The sequence below is a fragment of the Heteronotia binoei genome, chromosome 21 (genome assembly GCF_032191835.1).
Source record: "Heteronotia binoei isolate CCM8104 ecotype False Entrance Well chromosome 21, APGP_CSIRO_Hbin_v1, whole genome shotgun sequence".
In the NCBI taxonomy this organism is placed as follows: domain Eukaryota; kingdom Metazoa; phylum Chordata; class Lepidosauria; order Squamata; family Gekkonidae; genus Heteronotia; species Heteronotia binoei.
The window spans coordinates 99,865,353-99,885,233 of NC_083243.1; positions in this window are offsets into that span (position 1 = coordinate 99,865,353).

Below are 19,881 nucleotides of genomic sequence, written 5' to 3' on the forward strand. Positions count from 1 at the left end.
TACGAAGAATGAACGGATTAAAGGTTAGGGAACAGGAGGAGGGGTGGTTTAGGAAGATGGTGAGATATTTGGAAAAGTTTAAACAATTTAAGACGATTGGTTGGTTAATAAGAAAATGAATGGACAAGATGTTTAAATAGAGTGATGGAGTTGTATTTGGATAAAATGTTAATAGTTATAAATTTATGGAATATTATAATGTATCTATGGCCTGGGACTCTCACAGAGGTGGAGTGGTGTTGGAATATATAACAATAAATTTTTTAAAAATTAAAAAAAAAAATCCCCCCAAATGCCACTGCCGGAAACAGGAAGTGACTTCACAGCACTTCCTGTGACGTCTCCAAAAATCCCCCAAATATCACCGCCGGAAACACCAAGATTATTTATAGAGAGGGAAAGGGGGAAATAAAGTTAAATAAAACTCTTTTTTTACTTTTTTCAAAGTGAGAAGACTAGAGAGAACGGGTTCCATGCTGATAAGCCAGTCAGATTCCAGTGAGATTCCAGTGAGACTGTGCTGCATAATGCAGCCTATTTATTTTGTCCTGTTTGCTCTGTTGGCTCTATCTGCGCCACCTTCATCACTTTCGGGGTGTAGATCCCCCAGTGGGGTGGTCTCCCGACTCCCTCCGCTGGCTGTTTCTGATAGCCCTGCGCCCCCTCTTTCATTTGATACGTGTCCCGTGCGGGTGCCACCCTCCCGCCAGGAGATGCCGCAAAATGAGCCCCCTTGAGGCTTATGGCGGCAGGGCTCGGGGGAAGCGAGCTAGACTGCTGTTCTTTTGAGGGGTTATAGAGTGTTTCGAGCCCGTCCCTGTGGCATCGGTCCCATCATTGTGGGACCCAGGGGGCCGGCGCAGCGGCCCGCCGAAGCAGCCTGTCACTAATAACACAGGTCGAGATGCAGGACAGGAACCCGGAAGTGACTGACAGGCTGCTTCAGCGGGCCGCTGCGCCAGCCCCCTGGGTCCCACAATGATGGGATCGATGCCACAGGGACAGGCTCGAAACACTCTATAACCCCTCAAAAGAACAGCAGTCTAGCTCGCTTCCCCCGAGCCCTGCCGCCATAAGCTTCAAGGGGGCTCATTTTGCGGCATCTCCCGGCGGGAGGGTGGCACCCGCACGGAACACATATCAAAGGAAAGAGGGGATGCAGGGCTATCAGAAACAGCTGGCAGAGGGAGTCGGGAGCCCACCCCACTGGCGGATCCACACCCCGAAAGTGATGAAGGTGGCGCAGATAGAGCCAACAGAGCAAACAGGACAAAATAAATAGGCTGCATTATGCAGCACAGTTGAGAAAGTGCCTTATCCCATATACTGATGAAGTAAATACAGGATTTGAGAACAAAATTGCACCAGAAGACACAAACACAAAGCTCCCTTACACTGAATCAGTGCTTGGGTCCACCAAAGTCAGTATTGTCTACTCCAGGGGTGGCCAGAGTTGCTTAACAAAAGAGCAACACAGAATAAAGGTCAGATGTTTGAGAGCCGCAAGAAATGAACATCGGATATTTGAGAGCCATGGAAGGAAGGAAGGAAGGAAGGAAGGAAGGAAGGAAGGAAGGAAGGAAGGAAGGAAGGAAGGAAGGAAGGAAGGAGGAAGGAAGGAGGGAGGGAGGGAAGGAGGGAGGGAGGGAAGGAAGGAAGGAGGGAAGGAGGGAGGAAGGAAGAAAGGAAGGAGGGAGGAGGGAGGGAAGGAAGGGAGGGAAGGAAGGAAGGGAGGAGGGAGGGAAGGAAGGAAGGAAGGAAGGAAGGAAGGCCGTCCCCTCCCGCCAGCCGCCCCCCCCGCTTTCGGCCCCTCCCTCCCTGCTGGCTTACCTTCTTCCAGGGCGCGGCCTCCCCTCCGGGTGGGCGGGCTGGCCAGGAGGCGCAGCGGCGGCTGGTGCTGCTGGCGGCGCTGCTGGCGAGGCTGGCGGCGGCTGAGGAGGAGGCGGCCGAGCCCACCGACCCGGGGCCTCCCGCCACGCCGCCGTAGGTGCCGCTGGCCCGCCTCCCGCTCTCGCCACGGCCTCCGCCGCCGCCTCCACCACCTCCGCCGCCTCCCCCTCTGCCGCCGCCGGGGCCCTACGCCAGCGAGAGGAGCCGGCGGGCCGCGCGCGCGGTCGGGGAAGGCGACGAGTGAGGGACCAAGCGTCCCTGCGCATGCGCACGGCGGTGTGGCGGGCCCTACGCCGCCCACTCTCCTGGCCCCGCGCATGCGCAGAGCCCGCCACACCGCCGTGCGCACGCGCAGGGACGCTTGGTCCCTCACTCGCCGCCTTCCCCGACCGCTGCGCGCGGCCCGCCGGCTCCCCGCTGGCTAAACCGGGACCTCTAATGGTCTCGGTATAGCCAGCCCGGGAGGCGGGAATTGGGGGCCAGAATCGGGACTTTCCCGGGCAACCGGGACGATCTGGCAACCCTATGCGCATCCCTAGCCAGGAGATTTGCTGAGTGACCTTTGGCTAGTCATTCTATCTTTTCCTAATCTACCTCATAGGGTTGCTGTGAAGATATTATGGAAGAAGAAGAACAATGTATGCCATAGATCACCAGGAGGAGTGATCTGGCAACCACAAGGTGTTTTAAAGTCTGTCAGCTTCATTCTCATTCTCTGCCAGAATCTTTGCTCTTTACTCACTTGAAAATATACACTTGCCCCTTCCCTTCAGTTGGGAAGGGGTCACTTGCTCCAAACTCTGGTGGGTGTGGGGCAAAACCATTTCTCAACATTCAAAGCCTACTGAAGAGATAGTTAAAGTTATTACCATTGCCACTGCAGGTATTAATGTAAACATTCTTTTGTAATAGACTCTGGCTGCCTTGGGCATATCAGTTTATGCAAAACTGTGGGATAAATCATCATCACAGAGTAGCCAGACTCTAAGCTCACCACAGTATTTTACTAGGCACACTTCTGTTGGTATAGGAATATGTGAGTTTATATTTTAAAGTTAACATTTACACAGTGCTTTTTGAGCACTAAAAGAACTTGGTAATCCCTTGCTATAATCTTCTTAAAGCAGATCAGGCTCTCACCATATTATTGAAGGTGAGAGAGCTGGGAGAAACGGCCTTGCTGAAGTTCATGTAGTGAAAGGGCTGGGTCAAGATTTCAGCCAGTGACTTCAACCTTTTACTCAATCTCCTATCCACAATTACTATACCAACTCTAAAATTCCTTGTCAATAGCCAAGAAAGATAGCCTCTTCTTCCTGTATACCACTCACTAGAAGCAATGCTTCCCCCCCATAAATAATGAACCCAAACCCCACAGCTTTCTCTGGCTTCCTGCAATCCTCTTGCACAGTGCTGTGCCAGCAACACAGGAGCTCATAGGATTGGTTTCTAGAGACATAGCTAGCAATTTGTTAAAAGTTTCTTAAAATGTTTATACTCAGCTTTTCCCATAGCTCAAAAATCCTAACTATAAATAGCCAAACTATAAGTAGCCAAGAATCTTAACTATAAATACAGGATGATGGGGTCCAAACTGGAGATGACTGACATAGAGAGAGATAACTCATTGAAGATGTCAAGTCAGTGTGCGAATGGAATAAAAGAGGCAAATGCTGTGCTGGGGATTATTAAGAAGAGGATTGAAAACAAATTAACCAGTATTATAATGCCCCTGTATAAATCTATGATGCAGCCTGTTTGGAATACTGTGTACAGTTCTGGTCACCACACCTCAAAAAAGATATGATAGCATTGAAAAAGGTGCAGAAAAGGGCAACTAAAACTATTTAGGGGATGGAATGCCTTCTTTATGAAGAAAGGTTAAAGTTAGGGCTCTTTAGCTTGGAGAAACAACAACTGAGGGATGACATGATAGAGGTTTATAAAATTATGCATGGGATAGAGAAGGTAGAGAAAGTTCTTTTCTCCCTTTTTCACAATATAAGAACTCATGAGTATTCAATGAAATTAATTAAATAAGTACTTATTCATTCAAAAGTAATTAACATGTGAAATTCGCTGCTACAAGAATCAGTGGCAACTACAAGTAGACAGCTTCAAGAGGAGATTGGATAAACATATGGAGCAGAGGTCCATCAGTGCCTATCATGGCCGAATTAACAACTAGGCCAAGTAGGCACTAGCCTATGGGCCCCCATGCTTTTAAGGGCCCCAGGATGACTCCCCCCACCCTGTTTCCCCCTGAGAGCCTACATGCACAGCCAACAACTGAGCCACTCTTTGCCCAATTTGCCTGGTGAGGCTGCTGCTAGAGTTGTCACCAAGTTTGCCTCTCTCTGCATCTCCCCCGCAGCTTTTTCAAAGGGGCTTTTGGGAAGGTGCCAGCAGACTAAGGCAGAGAAAATGGGCAGCAGGGCAGGCACTCCAACTCTGAGATAATTTGCAAGGGGGCCTCCAAGATTTTGACTGCTTAGGGGCCTCCACAGGGTTTAATGCGGCACTGGTGCCTATCAGCCACAAGGTATAGATGGAACATTATGTCTGGGGCAATGATGCTCTGTATTCTTGGTGCTTGGGGGGGGGGGGGGTCATGGGTGCTGGGGGCCCTGCAGAAGAAGCCGAGCCTGCAGAAGAAACTGTGCCCCTGCCACCTGCACCAGTGCCCCTGCCTCCTGCTGGAGAAGATCCAAGCCCCCCTGCCTCGCCCTCTCGGGTGGCTCGTGTGCGTGACCGCCTTCGTCAGGACCTCAGGGATCGGAGGAGGGCGGCACGCTCACAAGCAAGACGCTCTCCTGAGCCCTGAGTTTTGAAAGGATTCTGGCCCTTCTAGGAGTGAGGGTGCTTGAGTCTCAGCAGGATCCTGGCTGCCCTCTGAGTCAGCAATTAGCCCAAATGGGCAACAGACAGCAGAGGGCTATATAGCTGTGGGCTTTGAGAGAAGGCTTTGTGGAAGCAACTAGTCACTTACCTGACGTTCTAGCATCCGCTTTGGCTTCTGACTTTGGCTTCTGGACCCCCTGACTCTGGCATTGACTTCTGGACCCCCTGACTTCGGCTTCTGAACCTCTGACCTACGATACCTGGACTGTGATTTGGTTTTGGCACTTTGGACCCTCCTTGCTACCCAGCTACAGACCTTGGAATGCCCCTGGACTTCGCCTGGCCTGGCCCCAGCCCGTGACAGGGGGCAACAGTGGGAGGGATTCTGGAGTTCTTGCCCTGCTGGTGGACCTCTTGATGACACTTGGGTTTTGGCCACTGTGTGACACAGAGTGAATGTTCTAAAGTGGATTTCAAATTGAGTTTTAAATTTGCACTGAGACCTTCAGCAAGTTGTCATGCTGGGACTGCACTCTCACCCCACCCCACAGCATTTCATAAAAATGGTACTGCAAAATCAACCATTGGTGCTGTAATATGAATGTGCAGGTAACTGTGCAGTGGTCCTGACATATCTTCCATGCCTCTTTGTTTGACATTTTTAAGGGCACTTTTTCCTGATGAGATCTGTAGAGGTAGGCTTGCCAGCTTCCAGGTGATGGCTGGAGTTATCTACTAATTACAACTCTAATTACAATCTCCAGATGAGAGAGATGAGCCACCCTGAATATAATGGGTCATTTGGAGGGTGGACTCTATGGAACTGTAGTCCCTCTCTTCCACTTTCCAAGTCCTGCCCTCTCCAGGGTCAATCTCCCCCTATTCAGAGTCCACTGCAGAGTCCACACAGTATGAGTGTGTGTGTGTGTGTGCGCATATCTCCTAAGGAAAAGGCTGAGCTAGCCTAGGAAGACCCTGCTTAGTATGATCAGAAGAGCTCATATGGTCTCTGCACTCTTACCAGTGGAAACCTGTCAAGGTATGTCACATGAGTCTTCTCTTGTTCTCAGCCACATGAGGCAACTACCCCTCACCTTTTACTTCCCTTGCCCTCTGCTTCATTCCCCAGGTGTCTAAACATGGAGCACCACCCTGAGCATGCTCAGTAGGGCTTTTCAAACTGTTAACATGCCTCACGGGGTGAAGGGAGTAGAAGCAGTAGTTGTTCTGATCTGTGGAGTGGGCACACAACAGCAGGTATGGAGGTCAAAGCAGAGTAGCTGGCAGCCAAGAGTGAGATGTGTGAAGCAGTGATTGCAATAGAGTCTGTTATGGTGTAGTTCCTTATTGTGCATGGTATAATATGTGAGTTATTTTGGTGATTATTCTTGGATTAGTTTGAAGAATGATCACATAAAAGAAAATTATATTTGTAACATTTGTATTTTTGAGGCTTGTTTGTAAATTGAGGCTTTTTGCCTTTTTAAAAATCTATCATATCCATGTTTCTCACGTGGTTACTTATCACCACTAACCCAGCATCTGAACTACCATCTTACTTTTCCTTGTTACAGAGCTTGCCTTGATCCCCCCCTGTAGCTAAAACCAGTCTATAGCATCAAATCATATTACCTTTGGGTAGCCTCAGCACACATTAGGATCAAACGAAAGCCCCATGTACTTTGTAGTAGCAAGTGTTCAGAGATGGAGGGCTTCTCTTTCGTGAAAAAAGCCACTGGTCTCAGCCCCATCTGTGAAAAACAAAATGTTGTTCAGCTGGAAGACCACAAGCTGCTTTGTGTTAAATGTTACAGGCCCCATCAGAAAATTGAAGCATTCAAGCTCATTCTTTAGGCAGCAAATAGCTTCCAGAACTTTAAAATCTAGTATAGTCTATAGAATCACCAGCAGATTTAACAGAAACATCAAACATGAGAGGTGCCAATTTGACCTACTCTTCACTTAGAAAAAAAGCAGTAATCCATGCGGAGAAAGAGGTTGAAAATTCACAGCATACTTGAGTAGAAAAATTATTAGCTATTTTCTACATTGATAATAAGTTCTATCCTGGAAAAGTAAAAATCTTCTGCAGAAAGCAAAGTACAGAGAGTCAGTTATATACAAACTTAAACAAAGGTAGCCCATATAGCCTTCTTTTCCTGGTTGTGGAACTCATTAATTAGCCTGTTTATCTATAGATTGCTGCCCAAATCAATTAAAATTCCTTTTTTTTGCGGGGGGGGGGGTGGCAATTCAGCACAAAATAATCCAAGTGCATTATATCTATGGCTCATAGGGTTGCCAAGTTTCTCATAGCTGCTGGCAGGCAACTTTTTTTTTTGCGGGTACACAGTGCACGTGGTGTAATGATAGCACCCAGAAGTGACGTATTGCACCGGGCCAATCGCATGGGGCTGCTCTAGGAATTTGCTGGAAACTCTATGGTTTCATGTGGGGATGTTCTAGCCATTTGGGGGGAAACTCTATGATACCATAGAGTTTTCCCCAAAATTGCTAGAGCATCCCTGCATGAAACCATAGCATTTCCTGTGAATACCTAGAGTGCCCCCACATGATGTGCCCAGCACAATATGTCACTTCTGACCGCTGCACATGCTATGCAACAACGGGACTTCTGGGGGCACAGGGATCCCTCCAGCAGCCTCCTTCCTGCTGTTGGGTTGGGGCCCACCAAACTGGGGAATCCCGGCGGGAATTTGGCATCCCTAATGGCTCACTATCAAACATGGCATTGCTCATTCACAAATTCTTCCTTTTTCATACCAAGTGGGTTTCAAACCTATTGGCCTCATCCTGAGGCTGCCAATACTTAATTCTAATAATTTCTATTTTAATTGTGAAATGAAAATAACTTAGGCATCAGGCCACCTTTGTTCAGTTGTCTCAGAACTCACCAGATTCTACCCTGGCTTGACCGTCTGCCAAATTCAACTGGGGTCTCAGTGGGGACAATATTCACAACATGATTCCAAACTCATTTTAAAAATATACCTTCAAGATTAAAATCCAAAGAATCAATGCATTTATGAACATTTTATACCTAGTTTTTATACTGCATAGTAACTATAGTCATTGGCACAACTTTTCTTTTTTTTAGCAAAGGGATTTGGCATTCATGCACAGATAGAACATAGTCCCATTTAATTGCTCATAATAATAATAATCACTTGATATGTGGAATTACTGAGTCTGAAATGTAGTTGCTCTGGAGAGTGCAGGGTAATCTCCTGGTCTCACTAATTATATGTCCATACTATTCATTCCTCTTGCCTCAAATGGTCCTTTGGACACCCTCCAGTCTTGCATATCATCATTTTATATCTAGCTGCTGAGATGCCCTTATCACAAAAAGGATGAATAGTGCAATCCTAACTAAGCAAGGTTGTACCTTTCTAAGCCCATTGCTTTGTCTGCAATTAGAAGCGTATAACTTTACTTGAGATGGCATTTAATCTGCTTTTCTCACTGGGATTTACGGTGGATTACAAATATGAGAGAACTATTCAGTCTTTCAATAAACTGATTACAAAGCATGGTAAAATTTGAATGAAAACATTTGAATGCTATAGCAAAGGTTCCTACTAAAACAAATGTATTCAATCAGCAAGCGGATTTACAAAATATGATAACATTTAAATCTAATAGCAATGATTCCTAGTAAAACAATATAATTCAGTAATACTGGGACTGGTAGGGATAAAAACACATTATCCCTAATAGGGTCACCTCCCAAGCTGATCCATTATTTATTTTATTTTTATTTTAGTTATTTTATTTGTTGGATTTACATTCTGCCCTTCCTGCAAACAGACTCGGGGGGGGGGGTAACATCAGAATTAAATAGACATTAAAAACTGTTAATACAATAAATTATTAAAACAATTAAAAATGATGAGATATGCATAACATTACAGCTTAACCCCATGGACTGGAGAGATGGTAACAGGAGTCATACCAAGCTAATATAGTACCAGTACTCTGCATGGGCAGATGGTGTAAGGAAAAGCCCCCTACTTTTCATACACATGGACATCGTGATCACCAGTATGGTTGCCAGGGTGCCTGGAGTTTTAACTCGCACACATCTGCTCTAAGAAGTGGACTTTGCCCACGGTTTCTAAGGCTTATGTGGATACTATAAGCCTCAGCTTTGCAGCAGCATTCTACATCTCTGGATGGGTGTTAGGCAGAACTACAGACGAGCTTCCAGCTTCTCCTTGTGTGCCCAGTCTTGGCCGCTGCAGTGGAAGAAGCCACGCCACTATGAACTGTACAGGCAAACAGTGTCCAGCCTGTTCCCATAAACCAAAGGCTAACACCACCAGAATCCATCTTGTTTTCCTGACTCCATATCCAACAGCTGCTTCAACTTCTACATAAGGCAATCAAGCATATCTTAGGCGTGGATCCTGCCAGGCCACTCAAGCCTTTGTCCAACAGAACTCAAGACAAAGACTGGTGCCAAGAAGAAGACTAAAGAAGAGAAAGACCATCTTCAGCCAGAGCCAAGTTCCTTTGTACAAAATTGGGTGTTACCTAGGCCAGAATTTAACTCTCTATTGTCACCCTTTTAGATAAATCCATTTAATCTTAAGTGTTCCCCACCCAGTAATCACTTCTATTCTTCTTCCCAACTGCACTTTGGAGCCTCCTCCAGGTCCGTTTCAACCTGAAAGTTTACTCAGGTACTCCTGGACCAAGCTTGTTCATTGGTCAGTCATGGGCACCCAATTTGGTGCCACCAATTAACTTGCTATTGGCTACTGCAGAAGTCCAGCCCTTATGGTCACTGCAGAGCCTCCCCTTTCTCCTCCCTCATACCTCCCAGCCCCTTAGGGTCTAAGGTAGTCTATTTAACCTCTGACCCAACTCCACTCATGTGTGCATCTAACAGTACCCCAGTTCCCCTGTCTAGATCCATCCCCAATTCTGGACACAGTTTTGGGTCCATTTCCCCCGTCCTCTTTTGTCGCCATTGGAGCCTTCTTGAAGACTATGATAGGTAAATATCACCCTGTGTTGTCTACCCATGTGTTGTCTTTATATCTCTATTTCCTAGGACTGTATGTATGATTGTATGAGTATTCTATCTTGTATGTATGCCTATATTTTCTAGAATAAATTGTAATTGTTTTACTTAATTGGAGTCCCTATATTATTTTGAGCATTACTCTCTGGATGGTTAATCTTGTATACATTGGGAAAAGATCCCTAGTGAGCCAGGTGCCCACCTAACTAATTCCCCAACCTCGTTTTGAGGGCATTTTGGCTTACAATGGATAGGGCAGGTTTTTGCAGGGAGACAAATTCATTGAGTGTCCTCTGCCTCAACAAAATGTCTAGAGGAACAGCTCCATTTTACAAGCCCTGTGGAATTGCAACAGGTTTCACAAGGCCCTGATCTCAGGTGGGAGCATGTTCTACCAGGTGGGGGCCAGGGCAGAGAACGCCTTGACCCTGGTAAAAGCTGTTCTTTGGGCCAGGGATAAACAGTATACCACAGCTTTAGTCCATCTACAAGAATTGCTTCTGAAACAATTCTGACCAATTCTTCATTAGCAGTTGCTCTTCCCCCTGGCTTCTGCTTTGCCTGGCTCAAGCGATCAATTCCTCAGCAGTTACTGTGCAGGCACATTTTGATCCATGGCTTCCTCCAATTTCCCTCACAGCTTCTTTTTTTTTTCCAAATAAAAAAAAAAAATTTCAACTTCAAAAATTAACAACACAGTGTATCCACTACAGTTCGCATACAGACAGGCTTATATGAAATAAGAAAATTAACAAGAACAAACTAAAATCAAAGCTGTAACCCATCTCTATTCTTCCTATTGAGACTGAATGCAGTATTAAACCAGTTTAACATCACAAATCTTCATATCCGCTTTTATCCTTATATCTACAATCTATGTACCTCATTCTTTTTTTAACCATTTATAAAACTTTTCCCATTTATTTGTTGCTTCAATTTTGGGTGTCCATTTCAACATATTTGACAGAATATCCATCTCCGCAGCTTGAAGTACTTTATCTACGACCTCCTCTAATTCTGGACACTCTTTTTGTCTCCAGTACCTAGCGTATACGATTCTTGCCGCTGTTAATACGTATATCGTCAAATGTTCGTCCTCTTGGGGGACTTCCTTTCTCACTAAAGAGAGTAGCATAACTTCGGGTTTAAATTGCCAGTTTATATTTAACATCGTTTTCAGCATTCCATAAATTTTAACCCAAAATTTCTTTGCCACTATGCAAGTCCACCAAAGGTGGTAGAATGAACCTATCGTTATCCCGCATTTCCAACATTTTGGTTGAGTGGTCGGGTTGATCTTGTTTAATTGGACAGGGGTAACATACCACCTGTGAAATAATTTTAAAAAGTTTTCTCTGAAATTAATCGGCTTAATAGTTTTATAATTCAGTTTCCAGAAGAGCAGCCAAGTTTCTAGGTCTATATTTTTTGCCAGGTTTTTGGACCATTTCAGCATTACTTCTTTGACGGCTTCGTCCTCTAATTTAATCTGCATCATATAATTGTATGTTTTTTTAATTGTTTTGTCTACCTTATTTAATAAAATTTTATCAAAATCAAATCTAGAATTAGTAAACCCAACCAGCTTATCCTTATTGAATTTAGCCATTACCTGTGTCATGGACCACCAATCTAATTTTATGCCTTTCTCCTCCAAATCGTCTTTCCCTCTTATTCTATCGTTTCCATCTAATAGGTCTTGGTATCTAATTGTCTTTGCGTAGTCCCTTAACTGTGGCTGTATTGAGGCTTCATTAGGTGATATCCATCTCGGGACTATATTGTAAATTTTCCTTTTAAATTTCAGCCACACATTATATATCCCCTTACGGATCAGGTGATTAACAAAATACTTCTGTGTTTTCTCTGCATACCATAAATTGAAATGCCATCCGTTTAGTAAATTAAAACCTTCTAACATTAATATTCTTTTATTTTCAAGCCCTATCCAATCAAGCAACCAGGGAGTACCGCATGCTGTATGATAGTTTTTCCAATCTGGGAGACCTAAACCTCCATTTTCCTTGGTATCCGTTAGAATTTTCCATTTAATCCTCGGTTTCTTGTCCAACCATATAAAGGATCTAATCATCTTTCTATCTTAACAAAAAAAAATTTCCTAGTTGCGAAGTTAACCATTTGAAATAAAAACAACACCTTAGGTAATATATACATCTTAATCAAAGCAATTCTACCCATAAAAGAAAGTTGTAAAGTTCGCCATTTCTTTAACTTATCTTCAAGTTCTTTTAAAAGAGGCTCATAATTAAGTTCATATATATTACTGCATTTACTACTCAGCATTATCCCTAAATATTTAACTTTCGTTTCCCTCTGGAAACCTGTTCCTTTTTCAATAGCCTGAATATCGTAGGTGGACATATTTTTTGTTATGATCTTTGTCTTCTTAAAGTTAACCTTTAACCCTGCAACTTGACCATATTCGTTTAACTCTTTTAAAACTTCATCAGTTGAATCTATTGGGTCTTGTACAATTAAGACCAGGTCATCCGCATAAGCCAACACTTTGTAGGTTTCATCTTTAATCTCTAAACCCTTTATTTTATCATTGTTTCTTATATACTCCAGTAAGATTTCCAAGGATAGCACAAAAAGTAACGGGGAAAGTGGGCATCCCTGTCTGGTACCTTTTCTTAGATTAATTTCTTCTGTTAAATCTCCGTTTACAATTATTTTTGCCCTTTGATCCTTATATATAGCTTTCACATTTTGAGTAAAATCTTCTCCAAAATCCATCATCTTTAACTGACTAAACAAAAAATCCCAATCTAAATTATCAAAAGCTTTCTCCGCGTCTATGAAAAACAAAGCCACTTGTTTCTTCCCGGTGGTTTCATAATACTCTAAAACATTCAATATGGTTCTTAGGTTAGAACTCATGTGCCTATTAGGGAGAAACCCAGTTTGATCTGTGTGTATCAGTTTATTTAGTACCTTCTTTAACCTGTTGGCCAAAATAGCTGAGTAAATTTTATAGTCCACATTAAGTAGTGAGATCGGCCTATAATTCCTAACCTCATCTAGCCCCTGAGTTGTTTTAGGGATAAGCACTATGTTCGCCACTTTCCAAGAATCCAGAATATCTGTTTTAGACCTCTTCAAGAACCTTTTTTAAATGATTAATTATAGTCTCTTTAAACACAATATAGTATTCCGCCGGGATGCCATCTGGACCAGCTGCTTTGTTTTTCTTCAGTTTACTCCAGACTTCTTCAATTTCATACATCGCTATCGGACGGTTCAATCCCTCCTTTTGTTCTGGTGTTAGTTTTGACAGCGACTTTTTCATCAGATAATCTTCTTGTTGTTTTTTGTCCATCTCCCTAGGTCCATAAAGTTGCATATAAAAGTCCTTTATTATCGTTTTCATTTCTTCTTGTGCGTGTTTATGGGTTCCCTCTTTATCTTTCAAAATTTTAATGATTTTATTATTACGCTCTTTCCTAATTTTGTATGCGAGCCATCTTCCAGGCTTATTGGCATTTTCGAAAAAATATTGTTTGGCAAGACATATTTTTTTCTCCATCTCCTCCAAAAAAAATAGATGAATCGTATGTTGAAGGATTTTAATCTCATCCTTTATCTCCTGTGTTGTAGGATTTTCTTTCAGTTGCTTTTCTTTGCCTTTTATAGCTTCCATCATTTCATTTAACCTTTTATTTTCTTCACGTTTCTTTTGTGCATTAAAACTTATTACTAAACCTCTAAAGAAAGCTTTGCTTGCTTCCCAGACCGTCATGAATGTTGTTTCTTCCCGAATGTTCCAATGAAAAAATTCTTTCATTTCTTTTTCAATGTACTATACAAATTTCTTATTATTCATTAATCTCGAGTTCATTCTCCAGCCTTGCCTTTTCCTTTCTCCCTTAATATGAATCATAAGTGGGCTGTGGTCTGCAACTGTTCTGGGATGGATTTCAACCTCTTCTACCTCTTTCATTAAAGGAGCTGAAACCCAGCACATATCGATCCGAGACCAAGAACTGTGTCTGTTTGAGAAGAAGGTAAAATCTTTCTTGTTTGGATTTAGAGTTCGCCAAACATCCACTAAAACATATTCGTTCTCCATTCGAAAAAACCCGTCTGGAAGAACTTTACATGTTGAGGATCTATGTTTCGTTCTTTCCTTACCATATTCCTTATCTAGTTTTGGGCAGGTCACAGCATTAAGATCTCCAATTATGCAAATACTGTCCGGTTTGTGGGCATCGACCACTCGATGTAACTTCTTATAAAAGATTCCCTGATTGCCATTAGGTGCATATATATTAATGAGCAGGAAGTTTTGTTGCCCTTTAGTGATTTGAATTCCTTGATATCTTGCGTCCTCGGCCTCAAAAACCAGCTTCGCCTGAATATCTTCTTTGATGTATGTAACCAAACCTCTTTTTTTCTTATCTCTCTCTGAGGAGATTATTGCCTTTCCAAACCTCCTGTTTTGGAGCAATGCTGCGTCTTTTTGTTTTATATGTGTTTCCTGCAGGCAGATGATATCTGCCTTAAATTTTTTGAGTTGTGAAAAGACTCGTTTCCTTTTTTGTGGAGAGTTCAATCCATTTACGTTTAACGACAGTATCTTTAGTTGCGTAAACATGGTTAAGTTTGCCAGTCCTTAATTTCTAGTTGTTGTGTTCTCTTTTTTTTCTGTTGTCTGGTCTCCCTTGAAACTTGAGCGTCTCCAGTTCCAGTTCGCACCTCCCCCTCCTCTTGTTCACTCAGATCTATATCCACTACCTCAGGTTGTGCCAGTTTGCCCTCTACCTCATTGGGGTTCCTACGTTCTGCTTTTTTTAACCAGCTTCCTGTTTGACTTTTTAGGAACTCCTCGAGCTTAAGAGTGGAATCAATCCTATATCTGGTATTGGACACATTAAACAGTAATCCCTCTGGCATAAGCCACCTATAAGCTATTCCCTTTTCCTGTAGAGTTACTGCTAACTTCTTATAGTCTTTCCTTTTGTTTCTTATCGACCTTGGAATTTCACGCATGATTTTTATCCTTGTCCCTTTTATTATAAGCGGTTGTTCTCTTGTGGCCATCCAGACCCTCTCCTTAGTCCTTTTCCTCATAAATTTAAGATGTATTTCCCTCGGCAGATCATTCTTCCTAGCATAAAATGAGTTTACTCTGTGTATGTAATCAAATTCTAATTCTATTTCCTCCCTCTTCATGTTGAGTATATCCATCAGGGCCTCTGCTAAGGTAATATACAAGTTCTCATTTTTTTCCTCCGGGGTGTTCATGAATCTCAAAATATACTCAGCACGATCCATTTCTAGCCTTGCTAGCTTTCTATTTAAGTCCACGTGTTTTACCTCAATCTCTTCTACCCGGGAGTCAGTTAATTTTTGGTTGTTTTCAATCGATTTGGTAATCTTAAGTAACTCCTCTATTTCCTTTTTAGTATCTTTAGCTTGAGACTCTAACCCTACCAGCTTGCTAGCTAGCCCCTCCATTTGGCCACTTAACGTTTTCTGGACTTGACTTAGGGTTTCCACAAATGTTTGCTGTAATTCTTTTAGGGCATCTTGCGATAATGCTGATCCCACCGCCTTGGGCTGGCCAGGGGAAAACTTAGATTTAGATTGTTGGGACATCTCTCTAAGTGATAAGTCACAATATAGGCACTTGAGCAGATAAAAAAAAAACAGGAAACAGTAGTAACAGTAGTAACAGACAACTGTGACAAGTAACAGCAGGTAATACCAGAGACAAGAAGTACACTCAAAATACACTCAAAAGGATGAGATCTACCATGAACTAGGCAAACAGCCAATTGGATTGTGACAGTAATGTCAACTAATGCCTATATTACATCACGCCTGTGAAGCACCCCTAGTGGTTAGCTCACTGTCCCCTTTACTTTCCTTTCTTGCCTTGTCGTGGTCTTCTCGCTGTGCCGCTCCTCTGCCGTTCCGTCGCTCCGCCCCTTCATGTACCGTCACTCCTGTTCTGCGCTGGGCCGTCAGTCCTCGTCAGTCCTTGTCACGTTGCCAGCAGGGAAAAAAAAGCCTCTCTTTGAGCCTTCTATAAAGAGGCACCACCAACTTTGCCGCACCTTCGGAAGCTTAGCTCCTCACCATGTATAATAAATCAACCAGCTAACAGCCTAACGACCAGTTCTGCCTCTCCGTCACGTCCCACTCACAGCTGGTCCCTTTCAAAATCGTCCTGCAGCTGCACCGGAAACAGCCGGCGTGTAATCAACACACAAGTATCCCCGTTCCTCTTCTCCACACTCTTTTCCAAGCCTTGCTGTCCAGACTTGCCTCCAGACCGACCCCCTCACAAACGCTTCTTCGTTGCCAGCAGGAAGAAAAAAAAAAGCCTCTCTTTGAACCTTCTATAAAGAGGCACCACCAAAGAAAGAGTTTCAAACGCTGCAGCTCGACTTGCGAGTAGCCGTGCCTTCTTCTGCCTGTGCGCCCGCTATTGGCTGCTTCAGCTGTTTCAGCAGAGCTTCTCGCCCCACTCAAACGGCAAAAGCCGTTACTGTTTACGTTTGTTCAGCAGCGCCCAAACAAAAACAAAAAGAAAACAAAAAAGAAGTAACAAACCCAGACTTGCAGTCGAGGTCGCCTTCCACATTCATCCCCCGTTCTCCGGTAGGCTGGAGCTGATTCATCTGACGATGACCCCGGCTTCGGGATAAAGGGTAGGAGGAGAGAGCCAAAGATTCTGGTTACTACCCTCGCCCCTTCTATGTACACGCTCCACAACTGGAGTCTAGTACGGACTAATTAGTCCCCCAAAAAGCCTTTGTTCGGCTTTGTCTCTAACAGAGCTTTAGAGACGCCGCCGCACCGCTCCGCCAGGAACCGGAAACCCCCGTGTGTGGTCTCTTTAAATGTGATCCCTCCCTCACAGCTTCTTAAAAAACAAGAGCAGGAAGCTGCGAGGGAAATTGGAGGGAGCCGTGGATCAAAATGCACCCATGCAGCAATTGGTGGGGAATTGATAACTTGAGCCAAGGAAAGCGGAAGCCTGGGGGCAAAGCAACTGCTAGTGAGGAATCAGATTTTGTTTTGCACATTTTGTGAAGTGTAGGGGGCCTTTCAAATAGTTTCTGGCAGATTATTCTATAATGTAGGGACCATAACAGCACCCCTAGTTCCAGCTCAAGGCCTTTTTTTCCCTCTCAAGTTCAACCTCCAGGTTCATACACATATGAATATATTTATATATAAAACACTCTTGTTGGTTGCAACTGAAATCAGCTGCTTAATAAATCATCCCTTTCTGCAGGGCTTTTTTTTTTTAGCAGGAACACAGTCCCAGCTGGCTTGGCATCAGAGGGTGTGGCCTAATATACAAATCAGTTCCTGCTGGGGTTTTTCTACAAAAAAGCCCTGCCTTTCTGCCATGCGTGCACTTGAAAATCAATTCCTTCCCAAAGCTTCCTCTCAAAGGTGGGAAAGAAAGGGCAGGTGCAGAAAAATGGGGAAAATTGAGCAGCCTCTTCTCTTCTCCTCTTCTCATTGTCACATGCAGTTTCTGAGGTGATAATTCCATCCACAACTGTACTTTGCTTGTATAGATTTGAGCTATAATAATAATATAATAATAATATTTAATTTATATCCCGCCCTCCCCGCCAAAGCAGGCTCAGGGCGGCTCACAACATAATATAAAATACAAAGATTACATAATAAAACAACAATCTACAACATAATACAATTTCCTTAAAATTCCCTTAAAAGCATCTAATTAAAACTAACAATTTCATGCAATCATAATTGATGCTACATTTTCAAAAATTGTCACAAATGCACCCTTTTGCATTTCACACTGACCACACTGTTTACATTTTTCTCTCTGTGCCCACATATATAACACCTCTGCCGACTGAAAACGTATTTCACACTTTGATCCATGAAGCCTTATGCCATATTAAATGTTAGTCTTCAAACTGCCAAAACACCCTTTTGCTGTGATGTATCAATATTACATTTAATCCCCCCCCCCCCCGGTCTTAACTTCTTTCTTGCTATTTTCAGTTCCCTCATTTTGGCTTTATATTTTGCATCAGGGTGTATGCAGTTAAGGGTGTCTCACAATAAAACAGACCAAGAACTATTGTGGTAGAGGATGGGGGTATTAGCTATGAGACTATATTGTGCTGTGTCAGCCTTCTTTAAAATGGGACACATGTTATGACTCTTCCATATAAACAAACCCATGTGATGTAGAAACAGACACAGCCTTTGTGAGTGGGAGAACATAGCCATAAGAAAACACATCTTTTCTGACCAATACTCCCTCTAAGCTGTGGAGTCTTCTGAGCAAAAATTCTACTTTGCAAGCTATTGGCATTAAAGTTGTGAGCTACTGCATAAATTAGTTTGCTCTGCTGCCATTTTTCCTGATCTAAAACAAAAATATGTGAGCAGGAGGCTAAAAACTTGTGAGCTAGCTCATACTAACTCAGTTTAGAGGAAACACTGCTTCTGACATATATCTAACAGAAACAAACCAAGATGGGTAGCCATGTTAGTCTGTCTGTAGCAGTAGAAAAAAGTAAGAGTCCAGTAACACCTTTAAGACTACAAATTTTTTGATAGGGTATGGACTTTACCATCCCAAAGAAAAAGAAATGTAAGAAAGCAAAGTGGCTGCCTGATGAGGCTTTACAAATAGCTGAGGAAAGAAGGAAAGCAAAAGGCAGAGGTGAAAAGGAAAGATTCATCCAACTGAATGCAGATTTCCAGAGAACAGCAAGGAGACATAAGGAGGCCTTCCTGAAGGAACAATGCAAAGCAATAGAGGAAAATAATAGAATGGGAAGGACAAGAGATCTCTTCAAGAAAACTGGAGAAATCAAGGGAATGTTTTGTGCAAAGATGGCCATGATAAAGGACAAAAACGGTGGGGACCTAACAAGCAGAAGAGATTAGGAAGAGGTGGCAATGAGAAAACACATCTCTTCTGACCAATACTCCCTCTAAGCTGTGGAGTCTTGTGAGCAAAAATTCTACTTTGCAAGCTACTGGCATTAAAGTTGTGAGGAATTATACAAGAAGGATCTCAACGTCCTTGAAAACCATGACGGTGAAATCGCTGATCTTGAGCCAGACATCCTGGAGTGTGAAGTCAAATGGGCCTTAGAAAGCATTACTAACAACAAAGTGAGCGGAGAAGACGGTATCCCAGTTAAAAACATAAGAACATAAGAGAAGCCATATTGGATCAGGCCAATGGCCCATCCAGTCCAACAGTGTCACACTGTGGCCAATATATGTATGTGTGTATACACACACATATACATACATACATAGACACAAACATACACACACATATATATACTTTGGCTAATTGTAACGTACTGAGACGGGAGACGTTGGTAGGGCAACATGCTTTAATGGAGACACGTTACAAGAGAGCGAGCACGCGGGCCGGGTCCCGCTTATATACATTCCCAGAACTTCTTCCCCGACAGGCCAGCCCAATCCTGGCCTGTTGAACTTCCTGCCGCTGCTGGTGATTGGCGGGCTCAGCGCTTCCTGCGGAGTCGCCTGGGTGTCCCCAGTCACCTCCGCTGTCCGGCTACGCGGACTAACGCTATTGCGTCATAACGAAATGGTTGCTGTATTGCGTTATAACGAAATGGTTGCCGCATTGCGTTATAACGAAATGGTTGCCGCCTTATGCTATCGCAATACACTACACTAATAGCCACTGATGGACCTCTGCTCCATATTTTTATCCAATTCCCTCTTAAAGCTGGCTATACTTATAGCTGCCGCCACCTCTTGTGGCAGTGAATTCCACATGTTAATCACCCTTTGGGTGAAGAAGTACTTCCTTTTATCCGTTTTAACCTGATTGCTCAGCAATTTCATTGAATGCCCATGAGTTCTTGTATTGTGAGAAAGGGAGAAAAGGACTTCTTTCTCTACTTTATCCATCCCATGCATAATCTTGTAAACCTCTATCATGTCACCCTGCAGTCAATGTCTCTCCAAGCTAAAGAGCCCCAAGCGTTTTAACCTTTCTTCATAGGGAAAGTGTTCCAAACCTTTAAACATTCTAGTTGCCCTTTTCTGCTCTTTTTCCAGTGCTATAATATCCTTTTTGAGGT